Genomic DNA, 13,801 nt, shown 5'->3' with positions numbered 1-13,801 from the left:
CCTTGCCGAGCATTCCAATACAGAAGAGGATTTGTGAGGTCTGCCATCTGCCCAAGAGCCGGATGCCAAGACGAGGAAACGGTGGAACATCTATTATGGACATGTAATTTTGCGAAGGATTTCTGGAGAAGACTGCTCCCCCTACTGGAAAGGGTGGCAGACCTCAAGGACTTTACATATAAAACTGTGCTATACGGACTTATGGAATGCCCCACAATGGACCAGTACACAATGGCTTGGAAGACAGTGAACTGCGCCAAGTCATCTCTCTGGAAAGCGCGCAATATTGCTATTTTTAAACAAGATGTTTTATCAGTGAATGATGTTTTAAGTTTATGTTTATGTGAAATGTATACTTATTATTTAATTGACAAAAAGAAGAATGTACATATTTCCAAAAAATGGCTTGTTGACCAATGGAACCTAATTATTTAAAATTTTGTATTTTTTTGTTTTGTAAATTTCATTTGTCTATAAGGTTTGGTATTTGTTTAATTATTCTTGTAATTTGTTAAAGTTTTAATAAACGGTTTTATCCCTCTGCAGGGGATAGCCAAATTAAAAAAAATCTGTTCTTATCAGTTTAATATCTGATACGTCCCCTATCTGGGGACCATATATTAAATGGATTTTTACAACAGGGAGATGGTAAAAGAGCTTGCTCTGTCCACTCCACGCATTGACCTGGTATTGCAGCATTTCCAGGACCGCTGCACTCATTCTTTAATGCAGTTTCTAAAATCAGAAAGAATTGAATTCAATGCTTTTTGTTGCTTTTGCTTGTTTGTCGGATTTTTGGATGGACTTTTTGGCTTTGCTTTTCTTCTCCTCATTGGATTTTTCATGTTAAAAGTTGCAGAAGCCAGATGACAAACTCATTTTGGCTCAACTTCAGCAACTCTGCATTGCATTGCCATGTACTGTACTGCAATGCTATCTATCTAGCTCTCCCTCTTTATTTCCTTTGTGCTGCACTTAAAATTTCTTTTTTGGCTTGCTACAATGGCTTTTCTGAAGCGTTGTCTCCCTCTGGTGGAACACTGAGTTCTTTCATTTCAAGCCTGCAGACTATAAAAAAATAGCCCCCCCTCAAAAAAAAGTTTGGTTAATTGGTCTGTGGCGTTCTTTTAAAGTGTTGCTTATGGTGTTCTCTGTGAGCTACTCAGTGCTGTTTAGCCAGCCAGGTATCCGGCCTGCAGTAGATGGAATGTGGCAATGGAGCGCTGCGCGTGTCACAATAGGCTCTGAGCCTTTATATACCTGCGCACGGCATCAGCCACCTTCAGTCTGCTGCTGGACAGCCAGCAGAAGCAGGAAAGGTAAGTAATCAGCAACACTCCTGCTAAGGGTAGACAGCTGCTCGTTCCCCCCCCCCCCTTAATTGGTTCTCCTCCCTACCACCAGTGTTGAGTCGGGTGGGAACAGCAGAGGGTGAGGGTGCTGTGCTAAAATAGGTGGAGTTATGCAGATCTAAAACGCGTGGATTGCGGCAGCAGCAAGCCGAAAAGTGCAGGCATGTAAGGGATCTAGAGGAGGGCAAAAACCCCAAATGATTTAGCCAATCTTCACCTGAGGAAAAATTCCCTCCCAACTCTGAAACCAGCAGTCAGAATAAATCCCTGTATCAACCTACTATTTTATTTTATTTTTAAGAATACGCTGAAATCTGCCTGGTATCTAGAAATGCATCCAGTCTCCGCTTGAACTGGTTTAGTGAATCCGACATTACCGTCTCCTCACTCAGTGAATTCCATATTCTCACTGCTCTTACCGTAAAGAACCCCTTCCTATGCTGGTGCTGAAACCTTTTCTCTTCCAGCCTTAGTGAATGCCCTCTTGTTACCGTAATATCCCTCCTTTTGAACAAATCCCGGGCAAGGTCTCTATACTGTCCCCTAACATATTTGTACACATTTATTATGTCCCCCCTCAACCTTCTCTTTTCCAGGCTGAATAGTCCTAGTTTTGCCAACCTCTCTGGGTATTGCAGTCCCTCCATTCCCTTTATTAATTTTGTTGCCCTTCTTTGTACCTTTTCAAGCTCATTTATATCCTTTCTATATATTGGGGCCCATAACTGAGCACAGTATTCCAAGTGTGGTCTGACCAGTGCTTTGTACAGTGGAAGAACAATGTTCTCATCCTTTGCAGCTATACCTCTTCTGATACATCCCATTACCCTGTTTGCCCTTACAGCAGCGGCCTGACTTTGGGCACTCCAATTTAGTTTGCTATCAATCAAGATGCCCAAGTCCTTCTCCATCTCTGAATTCCCCAATGATTTCCCATTCAGTGAGTACTGGTGACTTCCATTTTTCCTTCCCATATGTATGACCTTACATTTCTCCTCGTTAAACCTCATTTGCCATTTAATGCTCCACCTACCCAGCTTATCCAAATCCCTCTGTAGGTCTGCACTGTCCTCTTTTGTATTAATTGTTTTACATAACTTTGTGTCATCTGCAAATATTGACATTTTACTATTTATCCCGTTGACTATGTCGTTAATAAAGATATTAAATAACATTGGGCCTAGTACAGACCCCTGTGGTACCCCACTAGTGACGCTTACCCAATCTGAGTATATTCCATTTATAACCACCCTCTGCCTTCTATCCTTTAGCCAGTTAGCTACCCACTTGCAGACATTTTCCCCCAGCCCCATCATTCTCATTTTGTATACCAACCATTATGTGGCACGCTATCGAACGCTTTTGAGAAGTCGAAATACACGACATCCACTGGTTCCCCCTGATCTAATCGAGAGCTAACCTCCTCGTAGAAGTCAATCAGGTTTGTTTGGCAGGAGCGATTCCTCATGAATCCATGTTAGTTCGGAGTTAATAGATTATTAGCATCAAGATGCTCCGTAACTGCCTCTTTAATGAAGCTCTCAAAAATTTTGCCCACAACGGACGTCAGACTCACCGGCCGATAGTTTCCGGCGTCACTTTTCGCTCCCTTTTTGAATATTGGCACTACATTCGCCTGTCGCCAATCAAGTGGTACAGACCCAGTCTCAACAGAGTCCTTAAATATAAGATATAACGGTCTGTCTATCACATTACTTAGTTCCCTTAGTACCCGTGGGTGTATGCCAGCAGGTCCTGGTGATTTGTTTATTTTAATGTTACTGAGGCGTTTCTGTACCCCAGCTTGGGTTAGATTAGTCATACTTAGTGGAGGATTAAGCTTGTCACTTCTCATTTCTCCTGATAGTTCTATTTCCTTTGTGAAAGTTGTCGAAAAAAAATTATTCAATAGATTAGCTTTATCCTCATCTTTCTCTATGATTTTGCCTTCCTCACTTTTTATCGGTCCAATATTATCCGATTTAATCCTTTTACTATTTATATACGTAAAGAACAGTTTGGGATTTGATCTACTTTCCCTAGCAATACGTTTCTCTGTTTCCTCCTTCGCTATTTTTATTTGTTTTTTACAGGTTCTCATTTTTTCCTTGTAACACATTAGTGCCTCCTTGCTGTTTTCCTGTTTTAATCTCTTGAATGCCTCTTTTTTGCTATTTAACGCCCCTTTTACGTTCTTGTTCAACCATATTGGTTTCCTCTTATTTCTGGCCCTTTTATTCCCATACGGTATATACCTCTCGCACTGAGTATTCAGAATTCTTTTGAAGGTTTCCCATTTACTATTCGTATTCCATTGATTAAGTACTTTGTCCCAGTCAATAAGTTGAAGGTTTTCTTTCAGTTGATCAAACTTCGCCCTCCTAAAGTTTAATGTTTTAGTTGTTCCCTTATTGATAACCCTACTGAAGGGCATTTTGAAATTGATAATATTATGATCGCTATTACCTAGGTGCCCCCCTATCTGTACCTCAGTTATTCTATCAGGCCTATTAGTCAATATTAAGTCCAACACGGCCTTCCCTCTCGTTGGTTCCTGCACTAGTTGGGAGAGATAATTATCCTTGATATTTGTCAAGAACCTTTTTCCTTTCTGCGATCTACAGGTTTCTGTTTCCCAGTCAATATCCGGGTAGTTGAAATCCCCCATTACAATCACTTCATTATGTTTTGCTACTTTGTCTATTTGTCCTAATAGCAGATTCTCATTCTCCTCTGCTATATTTGGTGGCTTATAGCAGACCCCCAGTAATATTTTATTATTATTTTTTGCCCCCTCTATTTCTACCCACATGGACTCGACCCCCTCTTCTCCCTCTCCTATATCTTCCCTTAGTCTGGGCTTTAGACATGACTTTACATATAAGCAGACTCCTCCGCCTTTCCCCTGTTTCCGGTCCCTTCTAAATAAACTATAATCTAATAAATTTACCGCCCAGTCGTAGCTATCGTCTAGCCAAGTCTCTGTTATACCTACGATGTCATACCTCTCCTCCGATATAAGCGCCCGCAGCTCATCCGCCTTATTGGTCAGGCTTCTTGCGTTGGTCAGCATGCAAGATAAAACTTTGGGGTTATTTAGCATCCTATTCTTCTCTAACGATCTAACTGTACAATCCCCACCCCCCTCTCCACCCTCATTATATTCACTTCTCCCCTTCCCCCTTGTTTGCCTCAGATCCCACCTATTTCCTTGGTTCCCCCCCCGTCTCTAGTTTAAAAACTCCTCCAACCTATTAGCCATCTTCTTCCCCAGCACCGCTGCACCCTCCCCATTGAGGTGCAGCCCGTCCCTACGGTAGAGCCTGTAGCCGACCGCGAAGTCGACCCAGTTCTCCATGAACCCAAACCCTTCTGCCTTGCACCAACTCTTTAGCCACTTATTCACCTCCCTAACTTCCCGTTGGCGCTCCTGTGTGGCTCGCGGGATTGGTAGTATTTCTGAGAAAACTACCTTGGAGGTCCTTGCCCTAAGCTTCCTACCTAGATCCCTGAAATCATTTTTAAGGACCCTCCATCTACCACTCACTTTGTCATTGGTGCCAATGTGGACCATGACCGCTGGGTCTTCGCCAGCCCCACCCAGTAACCTGTCAACCCGATCCGCGATGTGCCGGACTCGAGCGCCAGGGAGGCAGCACACCGTTCGGCGATCGCGGTCTTTGTGACAGATTACCCTATCTGTCCCCCTAATAATAGAGTCACCCACTACCAAGACCTGTCTAGCCTGCCCTACACTTCCCCCCTCCCCCTCATTACTGGAGCATACACTCCCCCGGCGGTCAGAGGATCTGTCGTGCTCCAATAATGCCGGTTCTGAACCAGCCTTCCTATACTTTTCCCTCTATCCCTTCTAACTGTTACCCAGCTCTCTGCCTGTTCAGCCTGCACTTCCCCACTATGCTCCTCCCCCAGTATTGACCCATTGAGTGTCTGCTCGGTGAGCAGCAAACTCAGTTCCATGTTGTCGATGCTCCTCAGTATCGCTATCTGAGCACTTAGATCCAGGATTTGGGCTTCCAAGTGCACGATATGCTCACATCTCTCGCAGCAGTATGGATACTTGAGCGGTAGCTCACGGAATGCATACATTGCGCAAGATGTACACTGCACGGCTCCGGCCAACATGGACACCATTCTAAATATGGGGATACAGTTGGTATATATATACAAGTACAAAACACAATTATTTATATATAGGTGTATGGACGGGGATCAATTAGGGATGTGCAAGTGTATCGATTAGATATCGGCGCGGGATCAGTTAAGTATGGACGGGGGATCAATTAAGTATCAATTAAGTATGGACGAGGGAATCAGCTGAGTGGGTCAGGTGGATTAATTAAGTATGGACGGAAGGTTCCCAGGGTGAGTTTAAATATGTATGGGGTTTATAATTACAGTGGGCAATGGTATAAGGTTATTTTTGGACATTTTATATGAAAGTGTACTGTCTCTTTAAGAAACTTAACTTTTGAATTGGGGGCTGGAAATCGCAGTATAGCATTTTCAGGACACCCTGGGAAGGTTCCCAGGGTGATTTTAAATATGTATGGGGTTTATAATTGTAGTGGGCAATGGTATAAGGTTATTTTTGGCCATTTTATATGAAAGTGTACTGTCTCTTTAAGAAACTTAACTTTTGAATTGGGGGCTGGAAATCGCAGTATAGCACTGTCAAGACACCCTAAGAAGGTTCCCAGGGTGATTTTAAATATGTATGGGGTTTATAATTGTAGTGGGCAATGGTATAAGGTTATTTTCGGCCATTTTATATGAAAGTGTACTGTCTCTTTAAGAAACTTAACTTTTGAATTGGGGGCTGGAAATCGCAGTATAACATTTTCATGACTGGTGATTTCAAATATGTATGGGGTTTATAATTGTAGTGGACAATAGTATAAGGTTATTTTTGGCCATTTTATATGAAAGTGTACTGTCTCTTTAAGAAACTTAACTTTTGAATTGGGGGCTGGAAATCGCAGTATAGTATTTTTAGGACACCCTGGGAAGGTTCCCAGGGTGATCTTAAATATGCATGGGGTTTATAATTGTAGTGGCCAATGGTATAAGGTTATTTTTGGCCATTTTATATGAACGTGTGTACTGTCTCTTTAAGAAACTAACTTTTGAATTGGGGGCTGGAAATCGCAGTATAGCATTTTCAGGACACCCTAAGAAGGTTCCCAGGGTGATTTTAAATATGTATGGGGTTTATAATTGTAGTGGGCATTGGTATAAGGTTATTTTTGGCCATTTTATTTGAAAGTGTACTGTCTCTTTAAGAAGCTTAACTTTTGAATTGGGGGCTGGAAATCGCAGTATAGCATTTTCAGAACACCCTGGGAACATTCCCAGGGTGATTTTAAATATGTATGGGGTTTATAATTGTAGTGGGCAATGGTATAAGGTTATTTTTGGCCATTTTATATGAGAGTGTACTGTCTCTTTAAGAAACTTAACTTTTGAATTGAGGGCTGGAAATCGCAGTATAGCACTGTCAAGACACCCTAAGAAGGTTCCCAGTGTGATTTTAAACATGTATGGGGTTTATAATTGTAGTGGGCAATGGTATAAGGTTATTTTTGGCATTTTATATGAAGGTGTACTGTCTCTTTAAGAAACTTAACTTTTGAATTGGGGGCTGGAAATCGCAGAATAGCACTGTCAAGACACCCTAAGAAGGTTCCCAGTGTGATTTTAAATATGTATGGGGTTTCTAATTGTAGTGGGCATTGGTATAAGGTTATTTTTGGCCATTTTATTTGAAAATGTACTGTCTCTTTAAGAAACTTAACTTTTGAATTGGGGGCTGGAAATCGCAGTATAGCATTTTCTGGAAGGGTGATTTCAAATATGTATGGGGTTTATAATTGTAGTGGGCAATGGTATAAGGTTATTATTAGCCATTTTATATGGAAGTGTACTGTCTCTTTAAGAAACTTAACTTTTGAATTGGGGGCTGGAAATCGCAGTATAACATTTTCAGAACACCCTAAGAAGGTTCCCAGTGTGATTTTAAATATGTATGGGGTTTATAATTGTAGTGGGCAATGGTATAAGGTTATTTTTGGCATTGTATATGAAGGTGTACTGTCTCTTTAAGAAACTTAACTTTTGAATTGGGGGCTGGAAATCGCAGTATAGCACTGTCAAGACACCCTGAGAAGGTTCCCAGGGTGATTTTAAATATGTATGGGGTTTATAATTATAGTGTGCATTGGTATAAGGTTATTTTTGCCCATTTTATTTGAAAGTGTACTGTCTCTTTAAGAAACTTAACTTTTGAATTGGGGGCTGGAAATCGCAGTATAGCATTTTCAGGACACCCTGGGAAGGTTCCCAGGGAGATTTTAAATATGTATGGGGTTTATAATTGTAGTGGGCAATGGTATGAGGTTATTTTTGGCCATTTTATATGAAAGTGTACTGTCTCTTTAAGAAACTTAACTTTTGAATTGGGGGCTTGAAATCGCAGTATAGCACTGTCAAGACACCCTAAGAAGGTTCCCAGGGTGATTTTAAATATATTTGGGGTTTATAATTGTAGTGGGCAATGTTATAAGGTTATTATTGGCCATTTTATATGAAAGTGTACTGTCTCTTTAAGAAACTTAACTTTTGAATTGGAGTCTGGAAATCACAGTGTAGCATTTTCAGGAAACCCTGGGAAGGTTCCCAGGGTGATTTTAAATATGTATGGGGTTTATAATTGTAGTGGGCAATGGTATAAGGTTATTTTTAGCAATTTTATATGGAAGTGTACTGTCTCTTTAAGAAACTTAACTTTTGAATTGGGGGCTGGAAATCGCAGTATAACATTTTCAGGACACCCTAAGAAGGTTCCCAGGGTGATTTTAAATATGTATGGGGTTTATAATTGTAGTGGGCAATGGTATAAGGTTATTTTTGGCCATTTTATATGAAAGTGTACTGTCTCTTTAAGAAACTTAACTTTTGAATTGGGGGCTGGAAATCGCAGTATAGCACTGTCAAGATACCCTAAGAAGGTTCCCAAGGTGATTTTAAATATGTATAGGGTTTATAATTGTAGTGGGCAATGGTATAAGGTTATTTTTGGCCATTTTATATGAAAGTGTACTGTCTCTTTAAGAAACTTAACTTTTGAATTGAGGGCTGGAAATCACAGTATAGCACTGTCAAGACACACTAAGAAGGTTCACAGGGTAATTTTAAATACGTATGGGGTATATAATTGTAGTGGGCAATGGTATAAGGTTATTTTTGGCCATTTTATATGAAAGTGTACTGTCTCTTTAAGAAACTTAACTTTTGAATTGGGGGCTGGAAATCGCAGTATAGCACTGTCAAGACACCCTAAGAAGGTTCCCAGGATGATTTTAAATATGTATGGGGTTTATAATTGTAGTGGGCAATGGTATAAGGTTATTTTTGGCCATTTCATATGAAAGTGTACTGTCTCTTTAAAAAACTTAACTTTTGAATTGGGGGCTGGAAATCGCAGTATAGCACTGTCAAGATACCCTAAGAAGGTTCCCAGGGTGATTTTAAATATGTATGGGGTTTATAATTGTAGTGGGCATTGGTATAAGGTTATTTTTGGCCATTTTATATGAAAGTGTACTGTCTCTTTAAGAAACTTAACTTTTGTTTTGGGGGCTGGAAATCGCAGTATAGCATTTTCAGGACACCCTGGGATGGTTCCCAGGATGATTTCAAATATGTATGGGGTTTTAGAATTGTAGTGGGCAATGGTATAAGGTTATTTTTGGCCATTTTATATGAACGTGTACTGTCTCTTTAAGAAACTTAACTTTTGAATTGGGGGCTGGAAATCGCAGTATAGCACTGTCAAGACACCCTAAGAAGGTTCCCATGGTGATTTTAAATATTTATGGGGTTTATAGTTGTAGTGGGCATTGGTACAAGGTTATTTTTGGCCATTTTATTTGAAACTGTACTGTCTCTTTAAGAAACTTAACTTTTGAATTGGGGGCTGGAAATCGCAGTATATCATTTTCAGAACACCCTGGGAAGGTTAAAAGGGTGATTTTAAATATGTATGGGGTTTATAATTGTAGTGGGCAATGGTATAAGGTTATTTTTGGCCATTTTATATAAAGGTGTACTGTCTCTTTAAGAAATGTAACTTTTGAATTGGGGGCTGAAAATCGCAGTATAGCACTGTCAAGACACCCTAAGAAGGTTCCCAGGGTGATTTTAAATATATATGGGGTTTAGAATTGTAGTGGGCAATGGTATAAGGTTATTTTTGGCCATTTTATATGAACGTGTACTGTCTGTTTAAGAAACTTAACTTTTGAATTGGGGGCTGGAAATCGCAGTATAGCATTTTCAGGACTCCCTAAGAAGGTTCCCAGGGTGATTTTAAGTATGTATAGGGTTTATAATTGTAGTGGGCAATGGTATAAGGTTATTTTTGGCCATTTTATATGAAAGTGTACTGTCTCTTTAAGAAACTTAACTTTTGAATTGAGGGCTGGAAATCACAGGATAGCACTGTCAAGACACACTAAGAAGGTTCCCTGGGTAATTTTAAATATGTATGGGGTATATAATTGTAGTGGGCAATGGTATAAGGTTATTTTTGGCCATTTTATATGAAAGTGTACTGTCTCTTTAAGAAACTTAACTTTTGAATTGGGGGCTGGAAATCGCAGTATAGCACTGTCAAGACACCCTAAGAAGGTTCCCAGGATGATTTTAAATATGTATGGGGTTTATAATTGTAGTGGGCAATGGTATAAGGTTATTTTCGGCCATTTTATATGAAAGTGTACTGTCTGTTTAAGAAACTTAACTTTTGAATTGGGGGCTGGAAATCGCAGTATAGCATTTTCAGGACTCCCTAAGAAGGTTCCCAGGGTGATTTTAAGTATGTATGGGGTTTATAATTGTAGTGGGCAATGGTATAAGGTTATTTTTGGCCATTTTATATGAGAGTGTACTGTCTCTTTAAGAAACTTAACTTTTGAATTGGGGGCTGGAAATCGCAGTATAGCACTGTCAAGACACCCTAAGAAGGTTCCCAGGGTGATTTTAAATATGTATGGGGTTTATAATTGTAGTGGGCAATGGTATAAGGATATTTTTGGCCATTTTATATAAAAGTGTACTGTCTCTTTAAGAAACTTAACTTTTGAATCGGGGCTGGTAATCGCAGTATAGTACTGTCAAGACACCCTAAGAAGGTTCCCAGGGTGATTTTAAATATGTATGGGGTTTATAATTGTAGTGGGCAATGGTATAAGGTTATTTTCGGCCATTTTATATGAAAGTGTACTGTCTCTTTAAGAAACTTAACTTTTGAATTGGGGGCTGGAAATCGCAGTATAACATTTTCATGACTGGTGATTTCAAATATGTATGGGGTTTATAATTGTAGTGGACAATAGTATAAGGTTATTTTTGGCCATTTTATATGAAAGTGTACGGTCTCTTTAAGAAACTTAACTTTTGAATTGGGGGCTGGAAATCGCAGTATAGTATTTTTAGGACACCCTGGGAAGGTTCCCAGGGTGATCTTAAATATGTATGGGGTTTATAATTGTAGTCGCCAATGGTATAAGGTTATTTTTGGCCATTTTATATGAACGTGTGTACTGTCTCTTTAAGAAACTAACTTTTGAATTGGGGGCTGGAAATCGCAGTATAGCATTTTCAGGACACCCAAAGAAGGTTCCCATGGTGATTTTAAATATGTATGGGGTTTATAATTGTAGTGGGCATTGGTATAAGGTTATTTTTGGCCATTTTATTTGAAAGTGTACTGTCTCTTTAAGAAGCTTAACTTTTGAATTGGGGGCTGGAAATCGCAGTATAGCATTTTCAGAACACCCTGGGAACGTTCCCAGGGTGATTTTAAATATGTATGGGGTTTATAATTGTAGTGGGCAATGGTATAAGGTTATTTTTGGCCATTTTATATGAGAGTGTACTGTCTCTTTAAGAAACTTAACTTTTGAATTGGGGGCTGGAAATCGCAGTATAGCACTGTCAAGACACCCTAAGAAGGTTCCCAGTGTGATTTTAAACATGTATGGGGTTTATAATTGTAGTGGGAAATGGTATAAGGTTATTTTTGGCATTTTATATGAAGGTGTACTGTCTCTTTAAGAAACTTAACTTTTGAATTGGGGGCTGGAAATCGCAGAATAGCACTGTCAAGACACCCTAAGAAGGTTCCCAGTGTGATTTTAAATATGTATGGGGTTTCTAATTGTAGTGGGCATTGGTATAAGGTTATTTTTGGCCATTTTATTTGAAAATGTACTGTCTCTTTAAGAAACTTAACTTTTGAATTGGGGGCTGGAAATCGCAGTATAGCATTTTCTGGACGGGTGATTTCAAATATGTATGGGGTTTATAATTGTAGTGGGCAATGGGATAAGGTTATTATTAGCCATTTTATATGGAAGTGTACTGTCTCTTTAAGAAACTTAACTTTTGAATTGGGGGCTGGAAATCGCAGTATAGCACTGTCAAGACACCCTAAGAAGGTTCCCATGGTGATTTTAAATATTTATGGGGTTTATAATTGTAGTGGGCATTGGTACAAGGTTATTTTTGGCCATTTTATTTGAAACTGTACTGTCTCTTTAAGAAACTTAACTTTTGAATTGGGGGCTGGAAATCGCAGTATATCATTTTCAGAACACCCTGGGAAGGTTAAAAGGGTGATTTTAAATATGTATGGGGTTTATAATTGTAGTGGGCAATGGTATAAGGTTATTTTTGGCCATTTTATATAAAGGTGTACTGTCTCTTTAAGAAATGTAACTTTTGAATTGGGGGCTGGAAATCGAAGTATAGCACTGTCAAGACACCCTAAGAAGGTTCCCAGGGTGATTTTAAATATATATGGGGTTTAGAATTGTAGTGGGCAATGGTATAAGGTTATTTTTGGCCATTTTATATGAACGTGTACTGTCTGTTTAAGAAACTTAACTTTTGAATTGGGGGCTGGAAATCGCAGTATAGCATTTTCAGGACTCCCTAAGAAGGTTCCCAGGGTGATTTTAAGTATGTATAGGGTTTATAATTGTAGTGGGCAATGGTATAAGGTTATTTTTGGCCATTTTATATGAGAGTGTACTGTCTCTTTAAGAAACTTAACTTTTGAATTGAGGGCTGGAAATCACAGTATAGCACTGTCAAGACACCCTAAGAAGGTTCCCAGGATGATTTTAAATATGTATGGGGTTTATAATTGTAGTGGGCAATGGTATAAGGTTATTTTTGGCCATTTTATATGAAAGTGTACTGTCTGTTTAAGAAACTTAACTTTTGAATTGGGGGCTGGAAATCGCAGTATAGAATTTTCAGGACTCCCTAAGAAGGTTCCCAGGGTGATTTTAAGTATGTATGGGGTTTATAATTGTAGTGGGCAATGGTATAAGGTTATTTTTGGCCATTTTATATGAGAGTGTACTGTCTCTTTAAGAAACTTAACTTTTGAATTGGGGGCTGGAAATCGCAGTATAGCACTGTCAAGACACCCTAAGAAGGTTCCCAGGGTGATTTTAAATATGTATGGGGTTTATAATTGTAGTGGGCAATGGTATAAGGATATTTTTGGCCATTTTATATAAAAGTGTACTGTCTCTTTAAGAAACTTAACTTTTGAATCGGGGCTGGTAATCGCAGCATAGTACTGTCAAGACACCCTAAGAAGGTTCCCAGGGTGATTTTAAATATGTATGGGGTTTATAATTGTAGTGGGCAATGGTATAAGGTTATTTTCGGCCATTTTATATGAAAGTGTACTGTCTCTTTAAGAAAATTAACTTTTGAATTGGGGGCTGGAAATCGCAGTATAACATTTTCATGACTGGTGATTTCAAATATGTATGGGGTTTATAATTGTAGTGGACAATAGTATAAGGTTATTTTTGGCCATTTTATATGAAAGTGTACGGTCTCTTTAAGAAACTTAACTTTTGAATTGGGGGCTGGAAATCGCAGTATAGTATTTTTAGGACACCCTGGGAAGGTTCCCAGGGTGATCTTAAATATGTATGGGGTTTATAATTGTAGTGGCCAATGGTATAAGGTTATTTTTGGCCATTTTATATGAACGTGTGTACTGTCTCTTTAAGAAACTAACTTTTGAATTGGGGGCTGGAAATCGCAGTATAGCATTTTCAGGACACCCAAAGAAGGTTCCCAGGGTGATTTTAAATATGTATGGGGTTTATAATTGTAGTGGGCAATGGTATAAGGTTATTTTTGGCCATTTTATATGAAAGTGTACTGTCTCTTTCAGAAACTTAACTTTTGAATTGGGGGCTGGAAATCGCAGTATAGCATTGTCAAGACACCCTAAGAAGGTTCCCATGGTGATTTTAAATATGTATGGGGTTTATAATTGTAGTGGGCATTGGTATAAGGTTATTTTTGGCCATTTTATTTGAAAGTGTACTGTCTCT

At 39.2% G+C, this 13,801-nt stretch overlaps 1 non-coding gene across 1 annotated transcript; it reads left to right on the top strand.

The window, feature by feature from the left end:
• The first annotated feature begins 534 nt into the window (after positions 1-534).
• Positions 535-721, top strand: LOC141150817 (U2 spliceosomal RNA). Its single transcript, XR_012246921.1, has one exon. It is a non-coding gene; the product is annotated as a U2 spliceosomal RNA (small nuclear RNA).
• The last annotated feature ends 13,080 nt before the right edge of the window (positions 722-13,801 follow it).

The sequence above is a fragment of the Phyllobates terribilis genome, unplaced genomic scaffold (assembly GCF_046119375.1).
Source record: "Phyllobates terribilis strain yellow unplaced genomic scaffold, ASM4611937v1 Scaffold_5__5_contigs__length_657084704, whole genome shotgun sequence".
Lineage (NCBI taxonomy): Eukaryota > Metazoa > Chordata > Amphibia > Anura > Dendrobatidae > Phyllobates > Phyllobates terribilis.
Note: the sequence above shows the minus strand (reverse complement) of the source record. Positions and strands in the feature narration are given on the sequence as shown.